Genomic DNA, 10,495 nt, shown 5'->3' with positions numbered 1-10,495 from the left:
CAAAGCTGTCAACAAAAATGCATTACTTTATTGTAACACCAGTGAAAAAGCAAAGAAAAACTAAATAAATGCATGCTTCACTTACATCTGAAGAAAATCTTTAAGGCTCTACAAATTAATAAATTTTGCTAGTCACTTGTCTTAGCAAGTGACCTGGAGACCCATCATTTTGAGACAGTGGCCTACTTGGCTTAAGAAACTGGGCCAAACTCTCTTTACTTTAAAAAAAATTAAAAATTCATGCCACAGTTTCTGGCCACAAGCCAGAAATTACGGCTGAATTCAGGAGGGTGCAACCAAAAACCAGCACGCCACAGAACGGCACTTTGTTCTGTTTGATCTCAGCGTGCCGTTGCAGTGTTAGTGAAGGTCTGGTTCGGTGTCTTTTGTGGGGAGCATCACGTTTTTGAGTCCTGTGTGTGCTTATCTTGGGGTGCTGTTACCCCCCCGGGGACTCTTGCCCAGCCCTGGCCAAGGACCCAGCCAAGGCCAACGCCTGTCCAGTGGAGCGTGCTCGAGATCTGCACCAGCACCACCCTAAATTACGACTGGAACATTCAGTTCATGTTTTGATCAATGGCTTCTTCATGCTCAGCTCATGTTGCCTTCTCTTATATTCTTCATTACTGGTTCATTACAGAGGTCTTGCTCAGTCATCCTCCACTTGTAATCTCTGTTGTAAGACTGGACATGTGTACAGATGGGTTTTAAACTAATTTAAACTACCTTATTTGCCAGTATATAGAAATAAATATGATAGGCACAAATTAGCCTCTAAATTCAAGCAAAAATGTGTTATTTCTCTCTTTATTGTGCACACAGGTAGACAAAAGCAATGTATTTTCACTAAGTGGTAATGTGGGTTTTCCACCAAACTTCCCAGTGTCAGCTTTGCAGCAGCCAAGACACTGCATCTATGCTGGATCTGCAAGAAATCACAATAAATTTGAAAAAGTCAATTGAACAATAGTGACACTGCCAGCAGGGGCTACACCATGTCATGCCATGACCTGGGTTTCCTGAAGATGAGAGCGACTTCTGCTGAAGGAGGGCTGTGCAGCAGGAGAAAGAGAGGGTTTTCTGAGCTGTATTGCTCAGGGAGCCCTTCAAACCATGACAGTCTGCTCCGTAACTTCAATAAGACCCCGAATAAAGACCTGGCAATAGGAAAATGGTGCCAAATAGCCCTCATAATCTCTTTTGTGCAAGGCAATTTTTCCCTTGCACTAACATGTCAGGGCGCTGAGGACTTCATACTAAGACTTTTTGTTTCGCAATTTCCCACAGAGCAGTAAATTCTGTGCTACTGAAAGCTCTGATTAAGCAAAAATATGTCTTTTTTTTGTCCTTTTTTTCTTTTTTTCTTCCCTTGCCCCAGAGGAATATCACTGCTTTTGAAGCCTGGTAACTTAAAAATGTGATTGCCAATAAGTGAGTCCTGGGTTGTGCGCACATTTATTTTCAGCACGATGGGCTGGGAACGCTCCTGAGCTGATTAAAATGCACCCAGCAGTCAGCTGGCGGTGCTTGGAAATTGGGATTGCAGTGGTTTCCTCCTCCTGGTCCGGAATTGTTGGGAAGGGACATCACGTGGAGCCTGCTCAATGCACAGAGCCTCTCTAATGGGTGCAAAATGGTTTTGTGTCTGAAATTAGACATTGTTAATAATTTAAGAGCAAAGAAAATGTGCGCTTGGGTGGAGGCTGGGGTTTGCAGCCACTACAAAGAGCCTGCTTAAAACCCAGGCTGAGCTGGACAGGCTCAGGCACAAAAATGAAGTTGAATTACAGCAGGTAAGAAGAAGTAACCTTAGGAGTATGTGAATTTAGTCTTTATTTATTCTTAATAAATAGCTTGGATGTTACTTTTGCTTTAGGATTTTCCATATTTAAAAAAAAAAAAGAGAAAACAACAAATGACACAGTACTGAAGTGACCCAGAATAGTGACAAGAGCGGCCTCTGAAATGCCTCGAGCAGGCACAGGACGCTCAGGGTTTGCAGCTGCCACCAAAGAGCAGGAGGGCAAGCACAGGGCTCACCTGCTCCAGGAGGTGACTGCGTGGGAAAGCCCTGGCGTAAGCCTCGTATCCATAGAGGTTTCTTATCTTTAACCTCAAAAAGATCCAAAAAATGGTCACGGGAGTCCAACCTCTGCTCCAGCAGTGGGCAGGGCTCTTTTGGAGGCAGAAGTGCAGCATTTGCACAACTCTTATCATCCTGCTTGGCACAAAAGATGCAAACAGATCACTCAGAGATGAGGCATCTCTGCGTTTAACTACATGCTCCCTCTGACCATATGTTGTTTACAGTAGTGCAACCTTTCTAAACTTACTGGTGATTTACCTGAGCATGGCAGAAAGGAAAACAAGGTGCATTTTTGCATTTCCTTCTGTCAAATGAGCACGTAGTCTCACAGTCACCTACGGAAACTGAAAGGGTGGAAAAGTGAATTTTCCTCTTCTCAGTGCAATTTAGAGAAAGTATGTGGAAACTATTTTGGTGGATCTGCACTCTGTATCATATTTAAAATTAAAATTGTCCATTGAGTAGATTTCCACTTACTCTAGCAGAGCTCTGGTGATTTACATCAGCTAAAAATCAGCTCATCATTTCCTTTAAAGCTGCTTATATCATTCTGTGGTTATGAGCACTCTATGCAGCATTTAAGCTGTATTTTTGAAGAGAAGAAACCCTCAACAAGCTTTCTGATGCAAATACAAGGTTGAAGTGATATGCACATTGATAACAGGGTTAATTTTCCTCTTCCAGAGATTTTAGTGAGGTTCAGCGCTATTTTAGGTGTAATAATCTGTTTAATAAATTGGAAATGTTTCATCCTCTTGGTCTCTGTGTCAATATTTGTGCTTTGTATTATGTTTTACAAAAAAATCATTATCACAAGCCATTTTATTTAAACTCAGCATGTTAAACGTGGCTTTCCTGAAGCTCTGATGTACTATCAATTATTTATTAACCATGAAGTTTACAACTTAGCCAAAGGTTATCATCTATAATAGATACATCTGCTTGTGTTTTCCTGAAAGCCATGCATTTGACCTTTTTGCTATACAAAAGAGTAAACTGTTTCTGCATCTGTACAAACTATGATAGGCTGTGGTTTTCCTCTTTAATTTGCACTGCTTGCTTTTACATGATCTTGAATTTAAAAAAAAAAAAAAGTTAGGTTGCAGCAGGTTTATGCCAGAAAATAAATACAAACACCGCTGTACTCTCTTGAGTACTGTCAGTACAATATGATGTAAAACTTTACATTAAAAACAATTTTGGGTGCTGCCAGACTGGAACTCAGAAGACCCTCCTGAAGGCAACCCTCCTTTGGGTTCAATTCAATTTTTCTCGCAAATGAGACCATTTGTAGTGAGACCACACTTTTTCTATAGAGCCAGATGACTTGGGTATCCGAGCTGTACGCTCAGAAGGGGGCTTGGCACCTCCAAACCTGGATTTCTGCTGCAGTCAATGGGACCTAGTTTCATAAAACCCCAACGTGCTTTTGAAGATGGGCACTACTCGGCCAAATCATTTTGAATCTGGCATCAGATTGAATGGCATCATTTGGAGTCTCCTTCTCTGGAGACATTCAAAACCCGCCTGGACGCCTTCCTGTGTAACCTCATCTAGGTGTTCCTGCTCCGGCAGGGGGATTGGACTGGATGATCTTTTGAGGTCCCTTCCAATCCCTAACGTTCTGTGATTCTGTGATTCTGTGATCACAGTGCTGTAAAACATCTATTTTTGGTATGTATTAGCAAAGCCAAGAACACCTTATCTTTACTCCTTCTGTAGTCACTGGCACCCCTGAAGTTGAAGCCCTGGGACTTGGGGTGACACAGAGCACAGAACCTTCCAGACGCCCAAGTGAGCATTGCTGAGGAGCGGCCCAAGCACCCCATGGCCAGGCACTGGGGCATGGGTCCGAGTCACCATCAGTGATCAGTCCTCCAAGCACACATATTTATTCATTTCAAGTGGGATGTAGGCTCTTAAATCCTTGGGAATATGAGAAATTTTTAGCCTGGTCCTATCAGAGTTACAATTTCAAAGACACCCAGAGGTTTTCTGTGTTTGTAGTGAAACCCCAGAGCTGCTACATTCTAGTATTCAGGGGTAATTTTGCTCCCCTGTTATTTGTCAGATGAGAAGGAATCTTTCCACTGGGAAGGAAAGTTTCTGGAATGCTGTTCAGTGCTGTGGTACCTTGGAGTTAGGTTTTGGATGTGATCAGCTGAGATGTTGTTTCTCTGGTTTACTCCTAAAGGAAGACGTAGCCAAGGTTTTGTTGGAGAAGCCTCTTTGGTCCTCCCATGAACCTGCACTGATGCAGGTAAGAAACATCAGGCAATCCATTATTTTAAAAGAAAGATTCTGTTTAAACCAGAATGCCTGGAAGCACCTTAACTCTAGACAACTGGAAATCATTTTCTAAAACCTCTTATTCAGTAGGAATCATTTAATTCTTTGAAATGCAGGCCGTTTTCAAGTCATTTTCTACAACAAATGGGACCAGCTCAATCTGTTCTTCACATTTTAGTAATTTAAAAGGACACAACTGAATTTTATTTTAATGGTAATTGTAAACTCATGCAGAAAATGTAAATGCACACTTCCCGATTAGCTTGCAGCATAAACCATGGCTTCTATTAATGTATTCCAATTTGTAATTCTTTGCACAGTATGCGATTTGAAAGCTGTGATTAAAATTAATTAGGTTAAGTAAAGTTTATCCCCCCTGAGCACTGCTATTTGAAGAAAGAAATAGTAAAACACCAGCTACATCTGGCACTGCGGGAAGCTGAAGCATCACAAGGAGTAGCAGCGTTGCTTTTTCGGAGGAGCTGCGTGCTGCTCTTTTGGTGTACCCCAGCACCACGTATCCTTTTCTACAAGCTGATCGGGAGCTGTTAAGTTACTCGTTGCCTCTTGTAAATGCTCTGGAGCTACAGCATTTGTATGAGCATCTGACAAACCGATCTTTGTGATACAGTGGATGCTGTTAATTTGCAAGTGCCATCATCACTACCTGTCTAGGCGCTATGCTGCTGCCCCACCGCCATGGGAAATGAGTCTCCCACATTCAAGAGGCAATGGAAATCTTGTCCCAAGGGAGCTCCTGGGGTTTCTGGCCTTTCTCTTCTGCTGCAGTAAAACTCGTGATAGTTTTGCCTGCTATTTTATCTTGGTTAGCTGGGTTTTGGCTGCTGAGTAATTTAAAGGATTTTTTTTTGCAAAGAGGCCGTATTTGGACAAAAAAGAGTGTAAGTGTTGGAAACATTGAGATTGCTGGGGTGGAAAGGTCTTTTTGAAAGCAAAGACAGTCACTCTCTGACCTCCTCTGTTTGGTCCAGAGCCCAGGGCACTGGCTGGAAACACAGCATGATTCACACTTCAGGCTCTCTGGTGTCTGTCACTCCACAGGTGGCAGGCAATATCCCAGACTCTGGTCTTTTGCCATTCTCTGCTCCTCCAGAGCAACTAATTGCCTAATTGAGCAATTCTTTATTGGGTGAAGCCTTTTGCAATCATCACCTGCCAGAGCCAAACTCTTGTATTAGTTACTGGGTAATAAGATTGCTTGATCCAATCACCAGGTTTGTGCTAGAGGCAGGAAAGTGTTTTTGGACACTGATGCCATTTGGTGACCCAAGACGAAGCCTTCGTGTTTCTCTGATGAAGACAAGCTGTGCCCATCAGGGGAAAGTAAGGTCACTGTGCCAGATAGCTCTTGAAAATATTTTGCCCTGCTGGTGGCCGCTTCCTTTGCCATGTCTTCCAGCCAAATCTCACCATGAGCTGCTCTCGATGGAGTCCTCCCCGTTCCCATGAGCCACGTTGCCATACCCAGAGCCCCTCTGTGCTTGTGTGGTTACTGTGGTGCGCCTCAGAAATTCAGTCAGATGGGAGCATGAGGAATGAGAGGAGATGGAGTCTGGGCAGGGAGAACAAAGCATCCTTGTGAAGAGCAAAGCATGGAGGCTGAGCCCACAGCACTCACCAGACACCCCAGCAGATAGCAGAGGGGCACACTGATATTGGGATGGCCCCCCAGGTTAAGCCACTTCAAAACTTTATGAAACTTTAGGTTGGATGTTAGGAAAAAGTTCTTCAATATGAGGGTGGTAGGTCATTGGAACAGGTTGCCCAGAGAGGTGGTGGAGGCTCCAGTCCTGGAGATATTCAATGTCAGGCTTGATGGGGCTCTGAGCAACCTGATCTGGTAACATTGCCCCTGCTCACTGCAGGGGGTTGAACCAGATGATCTTTAAAGGTCCCTTCCAACCCAACACGTTCTACGGTTCTATGAATTTAGAGTAGAGGAATTAAAAATCTAAAACTGAAATTTTAAGCATGCTCCAGGTCAGCAGTGAAGTCTGAGAGGATGTTTTCACATAACTATCCCTGACGCTGCCATGGCAGCTGATTGGGGAAGAAACAGAAGTGAATTTTGTAGTTGTTTCCCTTGCTTTAGTCCAGTATTAACAAGCACAGCAATACATGAGTTGTGGTGTCTTTCTCACACAAAAAGTTGCACTCTCTCATGTCGTATGTCATTGCCTGAAGTCAGGCAGAAAGCTCAGTCCCAGTGGAAGCGTGAGGCTGAGCTGCCGCACGTGGCAGAGGAACCACCACGAGCTGGCACCCAAGGCTAAGCCACTTCTTTCTATTTCTGCAACATGAGGGTTGAAAGAGAAGACATGGGAATTCCCATTAAAATGAAAATGCTTTACACTTCCTCCCTGACTGTAATACCCAAACAGTAATTTCTTACTGTCTTGATAACAATAACTTCTAACTGTATTTCTGGATTAGAAGGAAAGACCAAAAAAATGCAGAGTCATATGATCCTTTAGGAATGCAGCTGCCTGAGCCAATAAAAGTGCTGCCATTGGAGTGGGAAACAAAAGGAGCTGAAAAAAGATGACTCTGCAAAGCCACAGGCTTCACAAAGCAATTCATGGTTTCTCAGGCTCAAGAGGAAGCTTTGCATTCCCTGGGCCTACCGTCCTTTTAACTCAGGCCAAGGAGTTACGCCCAGTAATTTCTGTTGCAGGCCTGTAATTTACCTGAGCTATGGCCACGTGCTTTAGCAAAATGGCAGGGAGAGCGGCAAGAGCATCATTAGACCTGACATGAGAGTAAATCCTTACTGAGAAAACGGCACGAGGCCACAGGGCCCAGCGGATGCGAAGTCTCTGAGCTGGGTGCAATGGGAGAGGGGAGGGCCTGCGGGTGGCTGGGGTCTGCCATGCCCAAAGGACATCCGTCCCACTGGGCTGCTGGAAGAGACCCTATGTAAACTGGAAGCCTCTTAATTTGCTAGGTACAGAGATCTCCTCATTTTTTAAATATCCCAGTCAATCCCACTTGTTCCAGCTGTCTCTTTTCCTCCCTCACCTCTGTCCTCAACACAGCACTGACACCGTGACTGCTCTCCTCTTCCCCCCCCCTGTGCTCCTCACCCCTGCTGCAGCATACACAAGCCGAGCAGCATGGGTTTGCTTGTTTATTGAAGGAGTCTGAGAGCAGGAGGAGGAAAAGACATAATAATTAAAGAAAAAACAGACAAACAGGACATACTGGCTGGCAGTACTGGTAGCACATAGGGGGAATGATTTTAAGCTGGAAGAGGGCAGATTTAGACTAGATATTAGGAAGAAATTCTTTACTGTGAGGGTAGTGAGACACTGGCACAGGTTGCCCAGGTAGGGAAGCTGTGGATGACCCCTACCTGGCAGTGTCCAAGGCCAGGTTGGACAGGGCTCTGGGCAACCTGGTCCGGTGGGAGGTGTCCCTGGCCATGGCAGGGGTTGGACTAGGGGAGCTTTAAGATCCCTTCCAACCCAAACCATTCTGTGATTCTACGATTCTGCTTGAGAGTGGGACCACTTGAGCATGTGATGATGGATAACAGTGGGAAAAAGAAAAAGCAGCACATTTCATGGGGCTTTGGCAGCTGTGAAATATTCCTAGGAGTGAAAAAAGTGAAGGCTAACATGGGATTTTGGTGGGGGGGGTGTCCACTCCCAAGCATTCATTCACCCACTCATACTCCATTTTAGGGAGCATGAGAATGGCCAGTCTGAGCCACTACAAAGGTCTCCCAGTCCTTCCAGTCTGTCTTTGATGGATGCTTAGAGAAACAGGGCATAGATCCTCAGATTTTTCTTCTGCAAAAGTGAAAGAAAAGCTTTTTTGCTGCTGGCAAAGTGAAAGCTCACCTGGGCTTGGTTGAGCAGCTTGGGTTTCCCTTGAACTTCAGGTTGCAACATAAATCATTGTGTTTCATGAACCTTCCTAGATGCTGAACTACAAAATGAAACCAACTGCAAAGTATCTTGAAAACTGAGATCTTCCTATACAACAGTTACCCTAGAGGGCTCCCTTTTGCCATGTACCTGAGGAAGACAGCTTGTCATCAAGAATTAGGTGCGATATTTTTCCCACAATTATATCTCCTCAGTGGTTTGGCCAACCTACTTCAAATAAGCTTCCTCTCTTTCTCTATGGAAGTGGCAACAATCCAGTGGACCACTCTGCAATCAATATTTATCAAGTTAGGACTCGTTGGGACAAGTCTGGCCACTTGCTCTCTGAGATTGGGACAACCAGCCCAATCTCATGCAAGGGAGCTTGGCATGAACTGCTCTGACTCCTGGAAAGTCATTTTGCTGAAGTGAAAACAGGCAGTGGTGGAACTGCCGTGGAATTACCAGCAAAAGTATACAGAAAAGGTGAACAGAGCTCTGCCCCACAGGTGCTGGTAGAAGATGATTGTAAGAGATGGTTTTCCAACTAGGAGAGCTTGTTCATGTGCTTCCAGAGCCGGTGTTACAGAGCTTGTTCACATCACTGAGATGACCACAAACCTGATGCCTCATCCAGTGCTCTTACTAAAATCAGTTTTCTTTTTTGTTTTCTTCTTTTTTTCTTTTCTTTATGCCTGAATGCCCTATTTTGGGGAAAATACGATCCTCCAAACAGGACGTCCTCCAAGAAAGGACGTGATCAGCTGCCATATGGAAGCAGTGTTAACTCTCACTGGCCTGCATGGTGGCATGGTCCCAAAGCACCAGATTAGCGAGGTTACTCCACACGTGGGGCTTTGCATAAGGAGAGACTAATATGTTTCTGCTGGCATGGCAAAAATTCTTAACAAATCTGCAATGCTGCTTCAAAGATCACCATAAACAATTCAGTGCTCTCGTTAGTGTCTACACCCTGCAAATGTTTAAACCACAAGAAACCACAAACCACAAGAAACCTGTGAACTGAATAAACAGCTGCTGCTCCAAACTCAAAATCAAATTTACAAGATTCTGCTAATAGACAGGCATTTGCATTGCAAAAGCAGATATCATATTACCAGTATCTATGTCACAATTAAACTATAGCTGAGCTTTTAGGTGTTTAAATGAATTCACGGTAATATACTCAAGAAAATTATCACTTCCATAAAAAAAAAAAAAGCACCTCTAAAATGTCAAAAGATAAAGTGGTGCAGGATGTGGATGTATTAACATCTCAGGTAAATGGGACTCATTAGCTACAATATTTCATACATTACAATACAAGGTATGCACATAAGAATAAACTCCCTTGGGTTTTTGTAGCACATGAGCTCTCTAGGTCTTCCCCCGTGTTGCTGCCTGAATTGTTTTAACACAGCGATTTGGTGTGTAAATCTAGCTGTCCTCACACTTAGAGCTCTGGCCTTTGAACTGGCTTTTGTTACTGTATACAAGCCAAGCAAAGAGGAACAACCACCAAGGGCACATCCAGCCTGTCCCAAAAAGCAGTGGTGGGGGATGCTTAGGGCACCATGTCAGAAGCAGAGCAGGTATGAGGTGATCCTCCTCCTCCCAGTCTCTCCTTCTCACCTCACAGTTACCTGGAGTTTGGGGATCTCTGAAGAAAGCATGAAGAGTCTGAAGCTCCTTCGAGGGTCTTTCTGCCATGAGTTTATCTCAGTGCTTCCCCAGACCTGTTACACCTTTCCAATAGGCATGGTGAGGAAATGCAGGTCTCATGGGAGGTGCGCAGCCATGCCTGTGCAGCCTTTGCTTGCTGAGAGGGAAGGACCAGAGTGCTACTCAGTGAGGACTGGTGTCATCTTCTGGTTGATGAGTCATTCGCCATAACAGTTTTGATCACACTGATTACAGCTACTTTAGTAAATAAAATGGGCCTGAGACTGCTTTGTAGGTCTGACGCCTACCCACTCACGCCATCCAGGTATGTAACACCCTCCAGCTCCTGCAGCCTGTTAGGAGTGGTCCTGGAGTACATCTCAGCCCTGATGAGAGAGTGCTAGTGTGCCAGGACCTTGCTAATTAACCATACAGACAATGACATGCCTCCGCTCTGGCCCTTTCCCTTGGCCCGATGAGTTTTGCAGCAGAAACATGGCTGTTGTGTCTAAGCTTCACAGAAGGAGAGGCCATAGTCCCCAGAATAACACTGTTAGTCAGAGCTATG

This window comes from Mesitornis unicolor, unplaced genomic scaffold (genome assembly GCF_000695765.1).
Source record: "Mesitornis unicolor isolate BGI_N332 unplaced genomic scaffold, ASM69576v1 scaffold26242, whole genome shotgun sequence".
Classification (NCBI taxonomy): Eukaryota; Metazoa; Chordata; class Aves; order Mesitornithiformes; family Mesitornithidae; genus Mesitornis; species Mesitornis unicolor.
The sequence above is the reverse complement of the archived record's forward strand: the minus strand, read 5'-3'. Positions refer to the sequence as shown.